This window comes from Opisthocomus hoazin, chromosome 3 (assembly GCF_030867145.1).
Source record: "Opisthocomus hoazin isolate bOpiHoa1 chromosome 3, bOpiHoa1.hap1, whole genome shotgun sequence".
In the NCBI taxonomy this organism is placed as follows: domain Eukaryota; kingdom Metazoa; phylum Chordata; class Aves; order Opisthocomiformes; family Opisthocomidae; genus Opisthocomus; species Opisthocomus hoazin.
In genome coordinates, this window is record NC_134416.1 from 74,901,494 (window position 1) to 74,920,176 (window position 18,683).

At 43.6% G+C, this 18,683-nt stretch overlaps 1 protein-coding gene across 13 annotated transcripts in view; it reads right to left on the reverse strand.

Annotated features, from left to right (window-relative positions):
• The window catches only part of LOC104338159 (poly(rC)-binding protein 3), a 548,717-nt gene that overhangs the window by 155,677 nt on the left and 374,357 nt on the right, over nt 1–18,683 (reverse strand). The window contains exon 1 of one of the 13 annotated variants that reach the window (XM_075416685.1): nt 2,072–2,141. The exons of 11 other annotated variants lie outside the window; for them this stretch is intronic. The gene's annotated coding sequence lies outside the window, so the exon portion shown is untranslated. Of the gene's footprint in view, nt 1–1,869; nt 1,927–2,071; nt 2,142–18,683 lie in introns of those variants that run through there. One more of the 13 variants, XM_075416686.1, reaches the window with a different exon arrangement.

The window sequence follows — 18,683 nt, forward strand, 5'->3', positions numbered from 1 at the left end:
GCCGTCATTGGATTTGACTTATATTTTTAATAACACATTTCACTTTACATTAATACCAGACCCCGATGCCCTACAGTACTGAGGGCGGTTTCTGAGAAGCAGGGATGCATCCTGAAACGCACACCCTGTCCTTCGCCTGGCAAATTCCTGTGGCATTCAGAGACTGCAAAGGCCGAAAAGAAACAATGAGCTTGGACATCTGGTAGAAATTCAGTTATCCTGAATAAAAATTGCATTTACAAAATACCTGAAAGCAAATCTCATCTAGCACTGAAGATATGTGGCATGGGTTACACATTAAGATTATTAGTATGATGTCTGTTATCAGAAGGCTTTCAGATAAAAATGCTTTCCTACTGACTGCGCACTTGCATTAATGTATTTCTTACCAATACCACTAATGGAGCGTTTATCATGTTTCTAGCTGCTCTGAAGTAACCAGAAAAACATATTGAGCCATGTAAGAATAAACTGAGTATATCCATGTCACTACGCGTTATCATACTGCGCGCATTCTACAGACGTGTTTAAATACGGTCCTTGAAGGAAATAATGGCAACTGACTCCAATATTACAGAAATATTCAACCCAGCGTAAACTGGTGACCAAGACTGACCAGGAACGGAACCAGCAAAACAAACAATTATATTCTTGAGGACTTATTTTTGCAGCACAGACACAGACGAAAGAAAAAAAGTGAGCAAGGTCTTCTCTAAGAAACCAGCTATTTCAGATTGTAAGGAAAGCAAAAATATTTTTGTTCACCTGATTATAGATTAAGAAGGTATGGAGTAATAACCAAATGATCAATCAAGTTTTTCCTTTTCTTGAATACTAGATAGAGGATGTATTTATTAAGACGTTTATGAGTAAGCAAGCCTCAGCTTTCCAGTTCACTTTATTTTTATAAACTCTTGCCTGCTTTTAGTATGGTCGATACCTGGATTCCATTTTGAACCATCCTCATTGACAGTTCACGAACTTCGCACTAGGAATCTTTGTAGGGATAAGCGGTGGACAAACAGATTACCAGCTGCTCAACTCCGTTTTTTTACTATTGTTTTACTTCTCAAACCACATATAAAATAAACAAACAAGACCTACAGCTAGACTGTGTGGTGTGCATGGTTCTAACGGCAATTTTTTTTTTTAAATATCTGAAGACAGACATGCACAGCAATTTCCAGCTACAGCTGCATTTTGCCATCTATATGCAAAAGCTGTTAAAATATGATTAGGTAATATGTGTTAACTGAGTATTTATTTTTCCAGTAGTACCAGTAGGGTTATCAGAAAGAAGAACAGAAGTTGCACACTCAACATAACCATCTCCAGTGTAACAGGACATTCACGCAAAGGTACCACGGTGGTTAAAGCACAGTTTTCGGCGCACAGCAGCGAAACTTCTTGAATCTTCCAAAATAACAATCATAATGTTGTTAATAACAATAAAAAAAGAGGCGTGAAGTCCAGAGTCCTCTCTTCTGACCGTCATCACAAAGCCACCATATATTTCCTAACTTTTGAGAAGCACACACTCCGAAGCTCCCCCCCCGCACAACACACGGAGCGACAACGCGACCGTTCACTCCGGCCGTTCACACGAGAGACTTAAAAACCACAAAAAAAATCAATAATAAAAAAAAGCAGCCTTCAGAAACGTTACCGGCTAAACGAGAGGAAGCGACTCCCCCCGCCGCCGCCACCCCGAAGCGCGGGGCAGCACCCGGCTCCGCCGCCGCCGCCAGGGCTGCGCCTCACACCGCGGCGGGAACTTCCCTCAGCCTCTGCCCCCCCCCTCCACGCCGAACTCGCGGGGAACCGCTAACCGGGAGCGGCGGGGCTGCCGTCCCGGGCCGGGTTACTCACCCCACCGACAGCCCCCGGACGACTACTCGGGCGCAGCGCACTGGCGCGGGCCGGCCCCGTCTCCGCGCTAACCGCTCCCACGGCAACTTGTTGGCTTCGACCGCCCCGCCCGCGCAGCCCCTCTCGGCTCCGGCCGCCTCGCAACAAAGCGGACCCCCCCCCGGGCAGCTCCCCCTCCGGGGAAGGGGGCAGAGGCACCCACCTGCTGAGCGCGCCCCCGACCCGGCCGGAGCCCCGCGCCGCGCCCGCGCTCCCCCGCGGGGCGGTGCCGCCTCCCGCCGCGCCGCCCCCCGCGAGACCCGCGCCCTAAGGGGGCGAAGTGACGCCGCGCGCCTGGGCTGTTTCCCTCTCTTTTTTTATTCCCCTTTTCCCTTCCCCTCCTCCGCCCCCCCCGCCCCCCTCCATTTCCTCGTTTTTCCTCCCTCCCTCCCTCCCTCCGTCCCTCGGCTGGCTTAGCCCCCGGCGGAGAAGCCCGAGTGAGCCGGAGCGTGCTCCCCCCGCCGCCAGTCACCGCAGTCAGTGCCACACGAGAGGAGCTCCTGCCCGAAAGCTGCTCCAGAAAGGGCCGGAGGGCAGGGCAGTCTCCTTCGCTCGACAGCGACCAGGAGCCGCTATAAATATCCAAACAAAAGCGCTGTCAAGGCCGGGAATGTCACATCCTAATGTGATAAAAATTACTGTAAAGATCCGGTATGTGCCAGAAGTGCCAAGGAGGAAAAACCAATTTTAAAGGAGAGACAAAGACCCAAAGCAGTCGCCGCCTTCCTACCCTCTCCCCCGACGCGCGACCTCGCAGTACGCCACCGAAGCCGTGTCTTTCTGGGCGCCAAGCGATTACGCTTTCGAGGTCCCGAGCGGCTCGCTCACAATCCCTTTGTGACAGCTGCACGCTAATATTTATAGGTACCCCAGTCTGCCCATCTTCTGTCACCAAGCCCGGTGACCAGGGCCGGTCAGAGGTAGCCTCCAACCCCACGGATACGTCACACCACGCCAACAGGATGAGCAGTGGCTTCTCTCAATTAAAACATTAACAAGAAATTCCCAGTACGCCAACGAGTAAATCAATGCGCTGCTAAAGTACAGACTCGGGCACGTTCGTATTAAAACTGAGGGATTTAATCTAATTTGATTTAGATACGTTTCACACCAGGTGGTGTGAGTGAGAACAAACTCCAGCCTGAAGTTTTTAAGCCTACAGTGAGTTACAGCTGAAAACTAACACCCCCCTCCCCCCATATTAAAAACCAAAAAACAGCACCCGTGACCCCGCAGAGTGCCTCCGCCAGCAGCGCCCGCACCCAGAGCTTGGGCACCGCTTTGCCAACCTCCCGCTCACGCTGTGCGAGGAGCCGGCCGCTGCCTGCTCCAGCATGGGGCGGGCAGGGCAGGGTGGCAGAAGGGAGCGGGGTTTCGGTCCCGTTTGACTGCTTGTAATCTCCGCAGTGCCTTTGGGAGAGCGATTCCCAGCCTGTTGATGGCAGGATGACAACAGCTAGGTTCATCTGAGGGGAAGCCAATGGTCGCTGTCGCCTAATTCCCCCCACAGACGTTCCCGAATGTAATCGCTGCGAAGGGAGGGTGCTCCGCTGATGTCCCTCCAGCTCTCGTGTCTCGATGTTTATGTACAAATCTGTGTAAAAGTAGTTAATCCTATTGACTAACCTCATGCTCTTTTAGAGCGGAGATGAAGCCGCCTGAAATTATCCCTGTGTTTCCTCCGCTCGGTTTCCAACAACTCAACAATAAACTTTTCTGCTACAAATAAATGTTATTTTTTTCGTTTCATTCCCATGCCCTCCTCTGATCATACTTGTTTGTCCTGCTGCAGCGAGCACGGCTTTCTCATACTAAACCCATTCACATACAGGCTTATCCTGAAAGCGCCCTCATCCTCGGAGGATGTCCAGAGATGGTGTTTGCTGGTTTATTAATTCCCTGATCTTAAGCATCTGCCCTACATAACAAAGAGCGTACTTTTAGACGATCATTTGAAGAAAAGCATTTAAAAGAGAGAATGTTGAAGTGAAGCTCGTGCAAAATCCTAGTCTAAAAATCACGTGCACAGGCTTGCAAGAAGAAAATGGCCCACAAGATTTCCAGACTTCCTCGTTTTCGCAGGGACAGAAATATTCTTTATCTCAACAAAGAGCTTTCAGTAACCCGGAGCGCACAGATGCAGAACAATAACACCAACACGAACAATACAGACCAGGCATTGTCGGGCTGATGCCACCGGCCTGCGGGCTGACAAAGCCCTCCCCGAGGATGGGGGGGGGGCGAAGCAGAGACCCCCTGTCCTGGCAGAGGCAGGGTGGGGGTCTGTGCAGCCCAGCACTGCAGCCGGAGGTATGTCAGGACGTCTGGCTGTGTTTACGAGGTATTGCAATACATCTAATAAACCCTGCCAGTTCCACCGGCTGATCTGTACGCTGGGTCCTGCTTTTACTTCAAGCAGGGCCAAGCTGGGCGGCCGCAGTGGTGGTACAGACACGCTTTGCATTGCAAAGGAGTGGACAGGACCTTCGCTGAAGGAAAAAAAAAAACAACCTCGACAACAAAAACCCCTCCAGGTAAGCAGTAAAAGATTTTTAGAATAATGAGTTTACCTGGGAAAAACATGACCTATGACTTAAGCAGCTGCATAGTCATAACTGAGTAACAAGACAGCAAAAATAAGTCACTAATGGAGCGAAATGCAAGATTGTGTGCATGGTATAAAAATCGGGCCATCCAGGCAGATGAATAAATTGGCGGAACTGAGCCACTGATGCCAGAACTGAAAGAAAAATATCCTTCTCTCTGAATTTTGGGTGGGTTTTGTGTCTTTCACTTCCTAGATCAGACATCTTTACAGAGTTCAGAGACAAGAGGGGAAAAAAAAAGGTTGTAAAAATAGACAGTATTTCCTCGTCTTATCAAACAGTCCTGCTTGAGTTGATGTGTCTTGACCTGGTCCTCATTGTTTCGCACGCTGCTTTCCTACACCAGCTTCACCAACCTATGGATAAAAATGGTGGGGGAATCTTGTAGCCTTGCTTAGGGATGCTGAAAATGTAACATGAGGAAAACTGCATGTATGGAAGTATGCCTCACAAAGAGGAATTCAGGAGGGCTCTTCTTTGTAAACTTGGAAGTATTCAAAACATCATTTGCTTTACAGATCAAAATGCTGTATTTGATGATAAATCTAAGAGACAGATGACAGAAATCTCCATGTACAATGTCTCATAAAGAAAATGTATAAATAAAAGAAGCTGTTTAGTTTGTAACAATTTAGTCCGTATTTGCAATTTTAAACTGTTTGTAAAATATTCCACCAATAGCTCAGGGTAAGACTTCCCATTTTATAGAAAATTATGACTATTACCTGGAAGTGCTTTAAGTAAACTCATTTTGGAAATGGAAACCTGAATCAGATACATCAGGTCCTCACGTCTGACATAATTTCCTGGAGAAACAAGCCTATATATGGAAAGCTATCCTCAAGCACTGGTTGAAGTTTTCCCTTAAACACTGTTTTGTTTGATAAGTGAAAACTGACAACACCACCAAATCATCTAGTATTAGTGTTCTTCTCTTTTACATGTCCCTGCTCTTGGAAAAAAAATAATAATGGATTACGCTATTTCTTTGTCTGCATAAAATGTTGCCATTCCGGAGATAAAGACGTATTCAGCTGAGCAATTAAACAGCTAAATAAATGAATCAGCAGAGCAGAAGTGACAGATTTAATTACTGCTTAGAGCTAGGAAGGGGAACTAATTATGGGGTTCATGAACCGCATGCCATTCTTCTCCTTAAGCATGTGCTTCGATTCTTCTGGATCAAGTTCTGCAAATGCAGTAGCACTATGTACCAGATTTTTAAAAAAAAAAAGAAAAAAAAGCTATTCAAAATTTTGAAATAAAGTCTAATCTTTGAAGAAAGACAGTCAATACTTTGTTTTAAGAGCCCATGTTCTACTGACTCGATACCATGAGTTAGAGGAACTTTCTTTTAAATAGATATGCAATAAAATGTAGTTCTCCAAAAAATGAAAGCACAATGAAGTTCACTGGATGTGAATAAACCAAAGATTGCAACGGAAAGCTGTGGTAATTGAGGCATAAAGCATATAGCTATATCAAGTGATTACGAGCCCTATTCATCAGAAAGTATCTGTAGCTGGAAAGCCTGAGAAGGCTGTTGATCCTAGCTCTCTATCGCTTTGGTCTGTCTACCACAGCAAGCAATACAGTTCAAAAAGACACTTTTTGTGGCCACCAACTGCAAAGCCACTAGCGGTGGAAAAAACTGTTCCTCAGTTTCAGCCTTCTGTCCATTTCTCCGCTTTGAATTTACTTTACCATCCTAATTTAATTTGCTTGATAAGACTGTCAGTGTCAATTATTGAGCTTCACGTTAAAATCACGAGCCTTGTCGTATAATCCCACAAACACAGAACTCTTCATCTCATTAGCAGTAGGGAGAAAGAGGAAAAAACCCTACACGTACTGCATTTGAGTCACATCGTTCTAGGCATTGCATAATTTCGGCGAGTTTATGGCTAGCTTATACAGGTGAAGAGTGACAGGTATTGTGTCAGAAAAAAAAAGAAAAAAAAATAATGCACCAAGCTGTATTTAAAAAAAAACAAAAACAAACTCAGTGGAGGTAAGAGAGGAAAAGTCTTTCATTGATAGCCAGTGGTTTTTTAAAATTAAAATCTCAATGTGTTGTGATGTCTGGTTTAGCACAGTTTTAAAAATCAACATGTTTGTCTCTTTTCCTAAAAATGTTGCAAAGAAAGAGATGAATAACTCTGCACAGCTGACCTGATACACCATTCTGAAAAACAATCAGACCTTCTACTCCCCTGACTTTGAAAATTTATAAAAACAGAACACGATGCAAACAATAAAACATCTTACGGCTGGGAAAGATCTAAATCCACCCCAGCTATAGCCATATTCTGCTTCCACACCACCAGTAATTTTGTCAGAATGAAAATAATTGTTTTCAAACCCAGAGATGTAGATCGATCCCTGTGAAGGCTCACTGGAAGATCACAAATACCATAATCATCCAAGATTACACCATCAACTCTGCTTGGCTGAAATTCTGTTGTCTGAAGGCAGCCAAACCCAAGGTCTATTGCATCAATAAAATCCAAAAGGAACCCTATCTTGAAAATCAGTGTCTGAGCTTCTGTTTCGAGGGAGACTGTATCTGCAGGAAGCAAGAAGCACTGTACATCCAAGATAAGGTAAAAACAGTCTTTTATGTTTTTTTAATGGAAGTATGGTGTAGCCCTATAAAAGTGACATTCCTTGCCTGGAATTCCAATGCAGTTAGATCAGAAGAAAACACACTTTGTAGCTAGACACACAGCAAGACAGAGAGGAGATGATCTTCAAAAAAGACACTGTATCTGAAACACTACGTACAAGTTGCATTAACACTTCTACCATATGAATTTTACAGCATCTGTTATCCGTGTTAATAAAGTGTGATGTCTATAGAAAGTCACTAAGGTACCAGTGATCAGGAACCTTGCAGCACACATGCACAACAACTGATATCTCATAATAGAGATGTTATGATTGCATAAATAACCTCAGTGGAGCGTGGAGAGTTGAAAAGGATCCCACGGGCAGGGACAGCTAGTCAGCAAACTGCCGTAGGACACAGGGAGAATGTACTCTCGTGCACAACACTTCTGATCTCAGAAGGCAAAACCAGCTGTATTTATCTGACAGTCTCTGTCAGGCTGACATGGAAATGACCATTTAAGCACCTGAGTTGTCCTTGTCAAGACTGGACGTGGTCGGTATTTGCATTTGCATCCAAAAGTATGGCTCCAGAGGAATACGGGGCGTTTGGAAGCGGAAGTCTCGCAGAAGTGAGGTTGCCACCCGGGAGGAAGGTTGACAGTAAGTCCACCATCTTCTGCTCTCACCACAGGGCAATGCAAAAGAAGTCCCTCATGGGATACTTGAAACAGGAGTCATGGTTAAGTATAGACCAGAAGCGAATTTGTCATTGTTTTATTTATACCCTTTTGCTCTCAATCTTGCACCTGCATGTCTGCCCTTGAGTCTTGCTTAACATAATTTTGCAGTGTTTCAGCACCCAGCCAGTCTGGTGCAGCGGAAACACCAGATGAAGCAGAGTGAAACTGGTAGGTTCTCAGTACAAAACAAAGAAGGGTGCACAGGTGTCTTGAGACATGGGTGTCTCCACTGGCAGGGTCATAGAAGCCCAGATCTGGCAAGTATTTCCTTCCTGTTTTCAAAGGCTCACTGGAGGATGGACAGGAAGGGAGGACTTTACTAGCAGGGAAAGGTTTAGCCCTAACAGGCATGAACTAATTCCTCTCCTGCAAGAAGCAGATGGCAAAGCAATACTCCACAGTTCTAGGTGAGCCCAGGGTTTTCAAACAGGCTCCGACTCCGTGTTTGGTTGTTACAGGGATGGTAGATGGTATTTTTTCTCGGCCATGGGGAGCGTGCCAGTTTATGAAAGCTACCCTTGGGGAAGTTTGCTTGTGAAGATTTACAAAAGAGGTGACTAAGTATGCCAGCGGGTGTAGGAGGGGTTGTTAGTTGACAAGTACAAAGAAGAAATTACTGTGGTTTTTTTGTATAAAGTCTGAATAGCATTTATATACTACTAATCACAGAGCTAAAAATAATTTAAAATCACCCACCATTTTCTTCTTTTAAAACTCAAAGAACTGGGTTGTTGTTTTTTTTTTTTTTTTGAGTGCCCTATTGCATTTTCCTAATGGTTCATCGAAGACTGGAAGCAAACATCCAGTCTTCACTGAGGACTAATATAAAAACCAGTTGAGCTCCTTGACAATAACAACAACTGAAATAACGGGAGCCACTGTCCAAACCAAAAGCTGAAGTAGGCATCCAGCCATGATGCCCAAAGGGTTTTCACTGAGAAGGGCAAGGATGCCTGCATACAAATGTCAGAGCTCGCTTACTGTTGGAAGAAGTTGTATCTGAGAAAAACCAGAAATATGCCAGAAACAGGGGGAGCGAGTAAGCATGGGAACTGGCTAGAGGGCAGCCCTTGAAGACTGAGCCTGAGCAAAACTCAGAGAAAGTTCCTCTTTTCTCCTAGTGCAGTGGTACACCAAGGAGGAACCAGCCTTATAGGGTGTGAAGTAAGGACTAAGAAAACATCCTCACAAGCCTCACGAATACAACTCTTGACTTAATACAGATGATAAAAAGGGGGATTATGGTATGGCTCACTGTGACACTTTTGAACAATTAGAATAAAAAGCTGTCTTGATTTGTAAAACCAGTTGTGTTATAAAATTCTGCCACTTTGAAAAACACTGGCTGCAACCTGAGGGAACATCACAAGCACAGGAGGGACCAAGAGAATAATTCACAGATCTATAGGAATACTTCAGTTCTATCAGTTAAGGTCTGAGGTTGGCCAACGTGAAAGACCAAAGCTCTAGGGTACTAAAATCAGTCAGGCGGTTATGGAACAGACTTGGGAAGTTCCACTTCTAGACTCTGAATTAGGCTACTGAATATGTAATCTCTAAAAATTCCCACAGCAGAAGGTGTAGAAATCACCAAGCCAAAAATCCTGAAAACACAGGGAAGTTGGAAAGTTGAAACTGAAACACCTTTGTGGTTCAAACCTGTAATGCAGACAGTGATGGCAGAACATCCATCCATTCTGAACAAATGAACAATTGGCTTCAGCACTAATCTGTTGAATTCACAACAAAGAACCTGGGGTCAAAAAAGAGGAAAATGAGATAGCCAGGAGTGGAGAATGAAATGCTGATCATGTCCTCTGCATTTTGGAACGAGTAGCATGATACATACAACATTTAGTCCAAGGACGCTCCCTGAATTTCCAAATATAAGTAATGCCATGATTATTGCTCATTTAAGGCCATAAACAGTTTACATGTCTTTTATTCTAGAGCCAGCACAAGAGTTTTCAACAGCTTAGGCAAAATTGACAGTCAGCACTCCTAAAATAACAGATGGGCCAGGGCCACCTCTGCCTGCCGCAGAAAAGTGAGGAATTGCAATGCAGAGATCTAGAGGATCCATGCTGCTAATCTGGCTGCCTCCCGGGACCGATACCAGTCAGCTATCACAGCTGCCGGCACTGGGCATTCTACCAATAGTTTCCACTCCTACTTTAGGGGCAGCAGCAGTTTCAGACAACCTGTTTTTCCCAGTCCTAATATGGACAAAATTGGCGGGGGGGGGTGTTAAGGGACATGCGCTTTGCCTTCCCAGCAGCCTGCTACCTTAGGCAATTTCTGTTTTGCCTATGCCCACAGCCAGTCCAGTTTGCTGCTGGAACCTGAGGACTCAATTAAACTTTGCTTCTTCTGCATGCTCAGATGATTCAGCAAGGACTACATTCACCAGTGCCATCTTATAATTCTTCTGAGAGTCAGAGACCTTAACCCTAAATGTATGAAGTTCACCTCAAGTCAGTCTTAATTCCTCTGCAGGGGCATCAGTACAATATCATTCTCAAAAAAACAAACAGTTCACCTATAATGCTCAAGAATTTTTGCATATGCTGTCCATACTGTGCTCTTCAAGGTCCTTATGAAGGAGCTTGAGTGCAGTGAAATTTTTGATCTAAAAGGCTATGATGAGATATTTCAGTATGTTGGTGTAACACGAGAGTTATTAGTGTGCCAGGGTAAAGCTTGACTGGTTTGATCAGGAAACTACTGAAAAACCATAGAGTAAATAATAGATTTAAAACCAGGAACAACTTTGAAGTGTGTATTGGCAGTTATTGTACGGTACCATCAGAACATGCTTGCATCAATATTGGCAGATAACACTGAAATTTCAGTAAATATTAGTGTTTTGAGCTAGAGTTATTAAAGCCTTATGTAGGTATATTTGTTACAGCTTTTCTGACAGATTGTATCACTGTTGGCCAAGTCCTTCAGCATAGCAACGAGAGGAAAAAATGCAGAAGAATAATTCTGTTCAACATAAAAATCGTACCTTGCCATACCACAATGAGTTTTTATATCCAACTTCATATCCTGCTTCACTCCGCTATTTTTTTTTTAAATGTCTGAAACTTTACTGAGGGAGAAGATACTTCAGTGATGCTCACCAAGTTCAGACTGCTTCTCCACCTGCAGATTTCCACTGTGCTCTCTTGAGATTCACTTTGTCTTTCAGAGCTGTAGCTCCACGGACATAAAATAATAACCTTGTCCTACGTCACAGATTAGCACAGCCCATTTAGATTCTGTGGTGTTGCAGCATTATGGGAGAAAAATGGTTTATCTATGTACCATTTTGTGTGTACATTTTCTACTGAGCATTTTTTTTAAAAAAAAAATCTAAAATAGTCTCTTGGGCATTTGTTTTTCATTTTCTTTTCTAACTTCCATCACTTTGTTTTTCTTTGTACTGTGTTGTGTCTCCTGGTACAGTCTTCTTCCTTCTTCGGTCACTTTTCTGTGTCATATAACTGGGATGAGGTTTCTCTCTGTACTTCTTTTCTCCACCATTGCATTCTTCTTATTCCTCCTATATTGCCAAGATCTCTAGACTGAGAATAGATAACTATTCCCAAAGTTATTCACATCTTTGTATCTCCTTTCTTATTGCTCTGAGCCTTTCCTTTTCTGTCTGTGTACCATCCTGCTTATCTTCCTGAAAGAATTTTCTCCCTTTACAGGGCTGAGCGATAACCCTGCACCAGCAAGCATTCATCGATGAGGAGGTAGGGAAATTAGGAAGAGTCACTGATCAGAGAGCTTTTATTCAGGATACATGTAGGCCTTTAGTTATGTGTAAAACACCGCAGTGAAAGAGACAATGGGTGCTTCAGGGCAGGGACGGTATCTGCCTGAAATCAGCATTTGCTCCACCGCTCAGTGCGAAAAGAAGCTACTAAGTTTGCAGAGGTCTTAGAGCTGCTACAGCTCAAACCCCAGGAGGCTTTACAGGTTAAATCTTACTTCTTGGACCCGACTGGGAAACAAAATCAAAGCTGCTGCATGCTACAAAACCCATGGTTTAAGGGCAAATCGCAGCCCAGGCGCTGATGGCACCCAGCTGCTTATTCCCTTGTCCTATGCAGTGGACTTTCAAAGAGCGCAACTAAGAAACAACCAATGCTGTCATTCACCTTGATTTCACTCATCTGGAGGATCTAGATCTGTCCTCAGAAAAAGAAGTTAAAAGTCTCATTGTTAAGCCTAGTTAAAAAATGATGCTTACGAATGCAGCTGCAACTTGACCTTTCAAAGAAGAGCTCATAATCCAGCAGAACTCCTAGAGTCAGAGGAGATATTTTATTTATATGCATAGTGATATTAGTTTTCGTATTGCCTTCCCTTTAAGGGGTGGTAAGTGCATTTTGAAAGTTTAATAACTGTTCGGTTCCAAAAGGTAGGATATCTCCTCCCTGTAAATCCGGAGAAATGTTAAAGCTGGCAATGCGATTGCTGGAAAGCCTTACCTTGCTCGGGCTCAGAACAGACCCACCATTTTTGCGCAGAGCAGCAGGTTGAGGGAGAAATCAGCACCTCTCCTTCTGGAGTGGATTGGAGCAAAAGCTCGCAGGACCCAATCCTGCAAGGCACTGACGTAACCTGGAACCATACTTTGTCTGTTCAGGGTGCAGTGCTGAGCCACTGTTGCGATACACCCAGGAATCATCTCTGTGTACACCTGTATGTTTACAAGAGGCTGGACCTACCCTTTGGAGTCTGCTCATGAGTGAGTAAATCTGGGCAGCTGCCCAACGATGAAATTTGCTGCTGGTTTGGGGGATCTGCTCACAGTTCAAGTCCCATCAAAGCATCTGGAAGCTTTGCTGCCTCAGTTTGCCTCACTCTTGAGGCAGGACACACACACACACACGTGCGTATATCCATTCTGTCTATAGATGGGTACAATTTTCAGAAAATAAATTTATTCCTGGGACTCATCCCACTGATCTGTAATGCAAGCTGCACTGAAACCGTTAATATCTCCGAAGTGATTGTTTTGGTGTGATTACTGTTTCATTTGTCTGTGTAACTTATCCCAGCCTGTTCTTTCCTCCTGCTATTTTTTCTTCCTTATCCATTCGTGCTTACACCAACCCTTCCTTGCTCTATCCATTTTTGCAAATGGTTTCCTTTTGATTTTTTTTGTCTCCGTGGCTGGAATTTTAAGAGCATTCCCTTAGTGTTCTAGTTCCTTTTCTGAGGGAACACAAAAGAGAGAGAAAGCAATTCAGGAAAAGAACAATAGTTACTTTATGACTTTAACTACATACCTAATGTCAGGTCATTTTTAGGGAGAAGGCAGGGAAGATGGGAAGAGAAGCTCCCCAGAGTTGTCCGTTTTTTCTAGATCATTTCAATACACAGCACAGTAAAGGAGATTACTAGAAGTTTTCCTGAAAGTGGAAGTCATTTCACAACCAAAAAAATCAAAAAGAATGTCTGCTCTGGCAAGTTGAATTTAATAAGCCTGGACAAAAAAAGATTTTTGAAGAGCAATTTGCTAAAATGGTAAAAGCAATAATAAAATGGTTTTTAAGCCCATCAGGAACAGGAAGTCTACCAGAAAGTCCGTAGTGCTGATAAGCAATTGAGGTATGAAAGGGGAGCTCAAATAACATCAGCTGTAAACCAGCAAGGTGAGAAGAATTCTGTACATAGGAGTTCCCTGCAGAAGAGCTTTTGGAGGTTTCCAGGCCAAAATCTATCTTTATAGGGAACAAGACCCTTTAAACTGGTTAGACACTAGGAAACATAGTAAAAGTCAACGGTCACTCTTCACAACACAGAGGGATTTCTAGTGGATCGGTTCAGGGAAATGCAGTGTTCAACAGAGTCATCAGTAATTTGGGTAAGGCTGCATAGTGAGGCAACGGTTAATCACACTTGATTATTTAGGGTAGTAAAACCAAAGGGTGACTGAAAAATTGCTGAAAGATCTCAATTCTCTGTGATTGGTGATAAAAGTGCAGATCAAATAGAATGCTGATAAATGTGGAAACTGGATTAAAATCAAACAGTCCTAACAATACATACCCAGGGATGTATTCTTCTTCACCACGAAGGTGGTGAAACACTGGAACAGGTTGCCCAGAGAAGCTGTGGATGCCCCCTCCCTGGAAGTGTTCAAGGCCAGGCTGGATGGAGCTCTGAGCAACCTGGTCTAGTGGAAGGTGTCCCTGCTGATGGCAGTGGGGTTGGAACCAGATGAGCTTTAAGGTCCCTTCCAACCCTTACCATTCTATGATTCTATGATTCTATGAGCTTTAAGTTAGCTGTTACCACTCTGAAATACAGCTACCACAACTGTAGAAACCACGTACAGTCTTATGAAAACATCAGCCTAAAGCAATTAGAACATTATGAATCATTAGGAAAATGAAATGAAAGAGAGCAAACTTATTGCCACTGAGAAAACGTGCCTTATCTTCTAAGCCCCAGGGAACCCACCTGAAGTAGAAAACATACAGACAAGAGTGATAAGTGAGATAATTGAAGGTAAGATATAGTATCTGTGTGAGGAACAATAAATAGACTGGGATAACTGAGTTTGGAAAAGACATAGCTCAGAAGGACACCACAAAAACCGTAACATCATGTGCCACACTGTGAAGGGTAAAACAGGAAAGGCTATTCGCCCCTGCTGGTGATACAAGAAGGAAAGAGGAGCAAATGAGTGTCAGATTAAAGCCTATGAAACGAAATATCCCTTTTTAGAGAATGGGTAATGAAGTTATGGAATTAACTGTTAGAATGTATTGCAGAAGTTACAAGCCTGAATAAATTAAAACAGCAATTAAAAAAATTCATGTGACACCCCACCACCCCCAACATTTATTAGAAACAAAGGTATAATTTCTAGTCAAGTCCCTAAATTTCAGACCAGGAAAAGCTGAGAAATGTGCTGGAAAATGTATCCTCCTAATGTTGCCATCTCACACTCTTGAAATATATGTTATCATCCACGTTTAGAAAAATATAGCAGACGTACTGGTCGGGCCCAGCAGAGCCATTTTTCTGTTCTTACCCTCTAGAGAGCTGTGCTCTGAGCAGAAGCCCTGCACAGTTCAGCACGGAGGCCCAGGGTTGCCCAACCAACCACTAACAACACATGTTACGACAGCAAAAGGGAGCTGGAGGGTTCCTTATCTTGTGCCGGGAGCTCTGCAGCATCTGTACCCAAGCCGAAGAGATCCCTGAGCCTGGATATTCACCCGGTACAGTCAGAAGCTCTCACCACCACTCTGGCTGTGGTTCTGTTTCACTCAGTAATGTAGGTTTTACTCAGAGGAGTTCTGGGACCGTAAGAGGGAGGATAAAGTCTTGCCCTTTTGAGAAAAATCCCTTCCGCTCACAGAGCCATTAGAGTAGTAGAGTCCCTGACTTTTAGGGACATCTTGATACACAGCTAGTGAGAGATTTTGAAAGAGAAATCATTGCCCATATTCTGCAATGACAAATCCCACCAAAGTCCACAAGACTTTCTTCTCTTTGTTCCCCAACCCCTAAGGCCCACCAGATTTATTATCTAAGCAAAATAATATTTTCAAAGATTTAGAAAACTGGTGAAGAAAGTGGTTTTCATTTTAAGGAGAAGAAATAAAGAAGACAGAAAAATATTTAAATATATAAAGTTGGATTTGCGAAGGCTACTTAATCACCCAAATTTACCTATTTTTACCTTGCATTTGTGTACAAGGTCTGCAGAACTCTTCACTTGTGTGGATTAAACATGCTTCACTGAGTTTTTTGTTCTATATAACAAAAAACCACAATCCATTCTGGCAGCCTGGTATATGCAACCACTTTCACAATATTTTCTAGCAGCAGTGACTTACATTTTGGTAATAATAATGGTCTGCACTTTCACTGTTCTTTTCCTTCAAAATACAAAGTACCCCAGGAATATTATTTAAATCCTTAAAGCAGTCATTTAAGTAAGCAAGACTAAATTCTGTTGGAATTAGCAGGTTGGAAGAGATCTTTAGGGTTCATCTCGGCCCACTCAAGCAAGATCAGCTTTGCAGTTACGTCTGAGTTCACAGGTTGCTCTTGGACTTGCCCAGTCAACTTTGTCATATCTCTGAGATTGGAGATGCCACAGACTCTCCAGGTACCTGTGGCAGTATCTGACTCCTCCTCAAGGCAGGAAGGATATTTCTGATATTTGGACAAAATTTCCCACGTTGCAACTTGTGTCTGTTGCCTCTTGTCCCATTATGGTGCACTGCCTAGAAGAGCCTGGCTTCATCTTCTCTGTACATTGCCAGTTGATAGTTTAAAACAATTAGATTCCCCCCTTATTCTCATCTTCAGGCTGAACAAACCCAGTTCTGTCAGCTTCTCCTTGTAAGTCCTGTGCTCCAGCCACCTGGTTCTCCAAGACACTCCTTCCAGTATGTCAATCTCCATCTTGTACGGGGGAATCCAACACAGGACTCAGTCTTTAGACAACTTCATACAACTGATTGCAACTCTTGTAGCCTCGTGATACGGACAGAGGTGTACTGACCTCATAGTCCACTTCTCAAGTCCATGTCTCACAAATTTGGCTGTGTGGATAGTGTGTAACAGGGCTTGTGGAAGTCAAGGTAAATAACCACTGCGCTTACTTCACCCACCAAACCAGCCATCTCTTCAGAGCAAGCACTCAGGATGGTTAGCTACAATTTGCCATTTATGAATCCATGCTGGCTGATCCCAACTGCCTTCTTGTCCTCCACGTGCCTGGACATGAATCCCAGAAGGTTTTCTCCAAAATCTGCCTGAAGACTGAAGGGAAGTTTATGAACAGATAGTTCCCCAGATCTGCCTTCCTGCTCATCCTGAAGATACATGTGACACTTGCCTTCTCCCAGCACTCAGGAACCTCTCCTGATCCCTAGGGACCTTTTGAAGAAGACACAAAGCAGTCCTTGCAGTGACCTCAGCAGGCTCCCTCCACATCCTTAGATCCATCTTCTCTTGTCCCACAAACTTGTGTACGTCCAGCTTTCTTATTTAGTCACTAATTCAGTCTTCCCAGATCCTGCCTAGGGAGATCCGAGGAAAGAACTTTCCAGTAAGGACTACAGCAAAGAAGACGCTGAGCTGCTCAGTCTTTTCTGTGTGCTTTGTTACCAAGTCTGCTGCCTCATTTCGCAGCCCCACCTCTTCCTCAGGCCTCCTTTTGCTGCTACTTCTAAAAGCAGTTCTTGTTGCCCTTCCCATTCCTCACTAATTTCAAATCCAGCCGAACTCTGTCTTCCCTAATTCCCTGCCTGCATGGCCAGACAGTGGTCTACACTGCTCCCGCGTAACAGTAGCCCTCCGTGACCTCCCCTGCCCTCTCTCTCGGGACCAGAGCCCAGGCTGGAGCTCCCTGCCTGTCTTGTGCCTGTGAGACTGCCTGGGCCGTGGGCTGGGCTGAGCTATCCCTGGGCTCTGGGGAGGCTGTCCCCAGAGAGCAGCATCCTCTCCTGGTTGCCTTCCCCTTCAGGGCAGTCTTCCATGGGAACCTACCAAACAATTCCCAGAATCAGCTGTTGAACTTTCTATGTTAGTTTGCACGTATCATTCTGAAAACTTCCCATTTTTGCTCAAAGTACTTGTTCATTTCAGACAAAAGATTTGAAAAATACCCCAAGTCTGTGTGTAAAAACAAAAAAAAGAAATAAAATGAAACTCTTTTTTCTATCAATTTAGAGGCATCTGAACTTTTACAAGGGCCATAGCCACTAAATTGTGTTTACTGACTAAGCTGAAATAAAAAGTAATAAAGTAGCAATGCTTAATGATTATTGACTGTAAATAGTGTAAATGATTTGCAATTTTAAATATTAATTTGCAAATAATGACCCATGGCAAAGTCTGACAGTATGGCTAGAAAATAAAATCAAGAGACATTACACAAAAACCCCTCCCAACTCAGCGTCTCACAAATTTTCCTTGCTACCTGCCAACACCTGCTTCACTCTTCAGCAGACCGAGTCTCGCATCTTTTGCAACTCACAGCGCCAGCTAGTTTAAACATTCTGTAATCGCTTTTTTAGTCCTAAGCCTGTCATGAGCCTGTGAAATGTCCAATTACCGCTTCTTTCATTTGATTCACAAAAGATAAGAAAGAGGGAGAATACTGGTTTTTTACTCCCACCTGTAATGCTAGGAGACACCGAATAAGTGTTTGACAGGTAAAAATATGAATGATGATCCCCCATATTAAAACGTTATAGGAATTAAATTCACATACATTTCTGAGAGTCTGGGCAAGTTCCAGAACCTGACAGCATTTGGCTTTTTCTTTGACATGCATAGTATGCTCAAAGAGCCTTCATTAAAATGCCCTGCAATTAACTTAGGATACAAGGGATAAAACAGTGAAGAGAATAACAAAGATAATTTGTCATCGGGATTTTCATTAAAACCCCCAGTATTATAGGAATAAGTTACAGCAGTGCTCTGCCCTGATTACTGCCTGTCAGAGAGTATCTGGGGACTGAACAGGGTATTTGAATGGGGAGCATTTGCAGAACTTCATGCTACATCAACATTACGAGGCTAAGAGGCTTATATACATTGACTGTAACTCATCATCTATATTTCAACATTCCAAAAATTGAAGACTTTGCACTGATTTTAACTTCTCCTATCATTACTATTTTCCAGTAAACATTACTGTCGTGGTTTAACCCAGCAGCTGGCAACCAGGACCATGCAGCCGTTCGCCCACTCCTCCACCTGCAGTAGGATGGGGAGGAAAATGGACAAAAAGTAAAACTCATGGGTTGAGATAAGACAGCTTAATAAAACAACAAAGGAAATACTA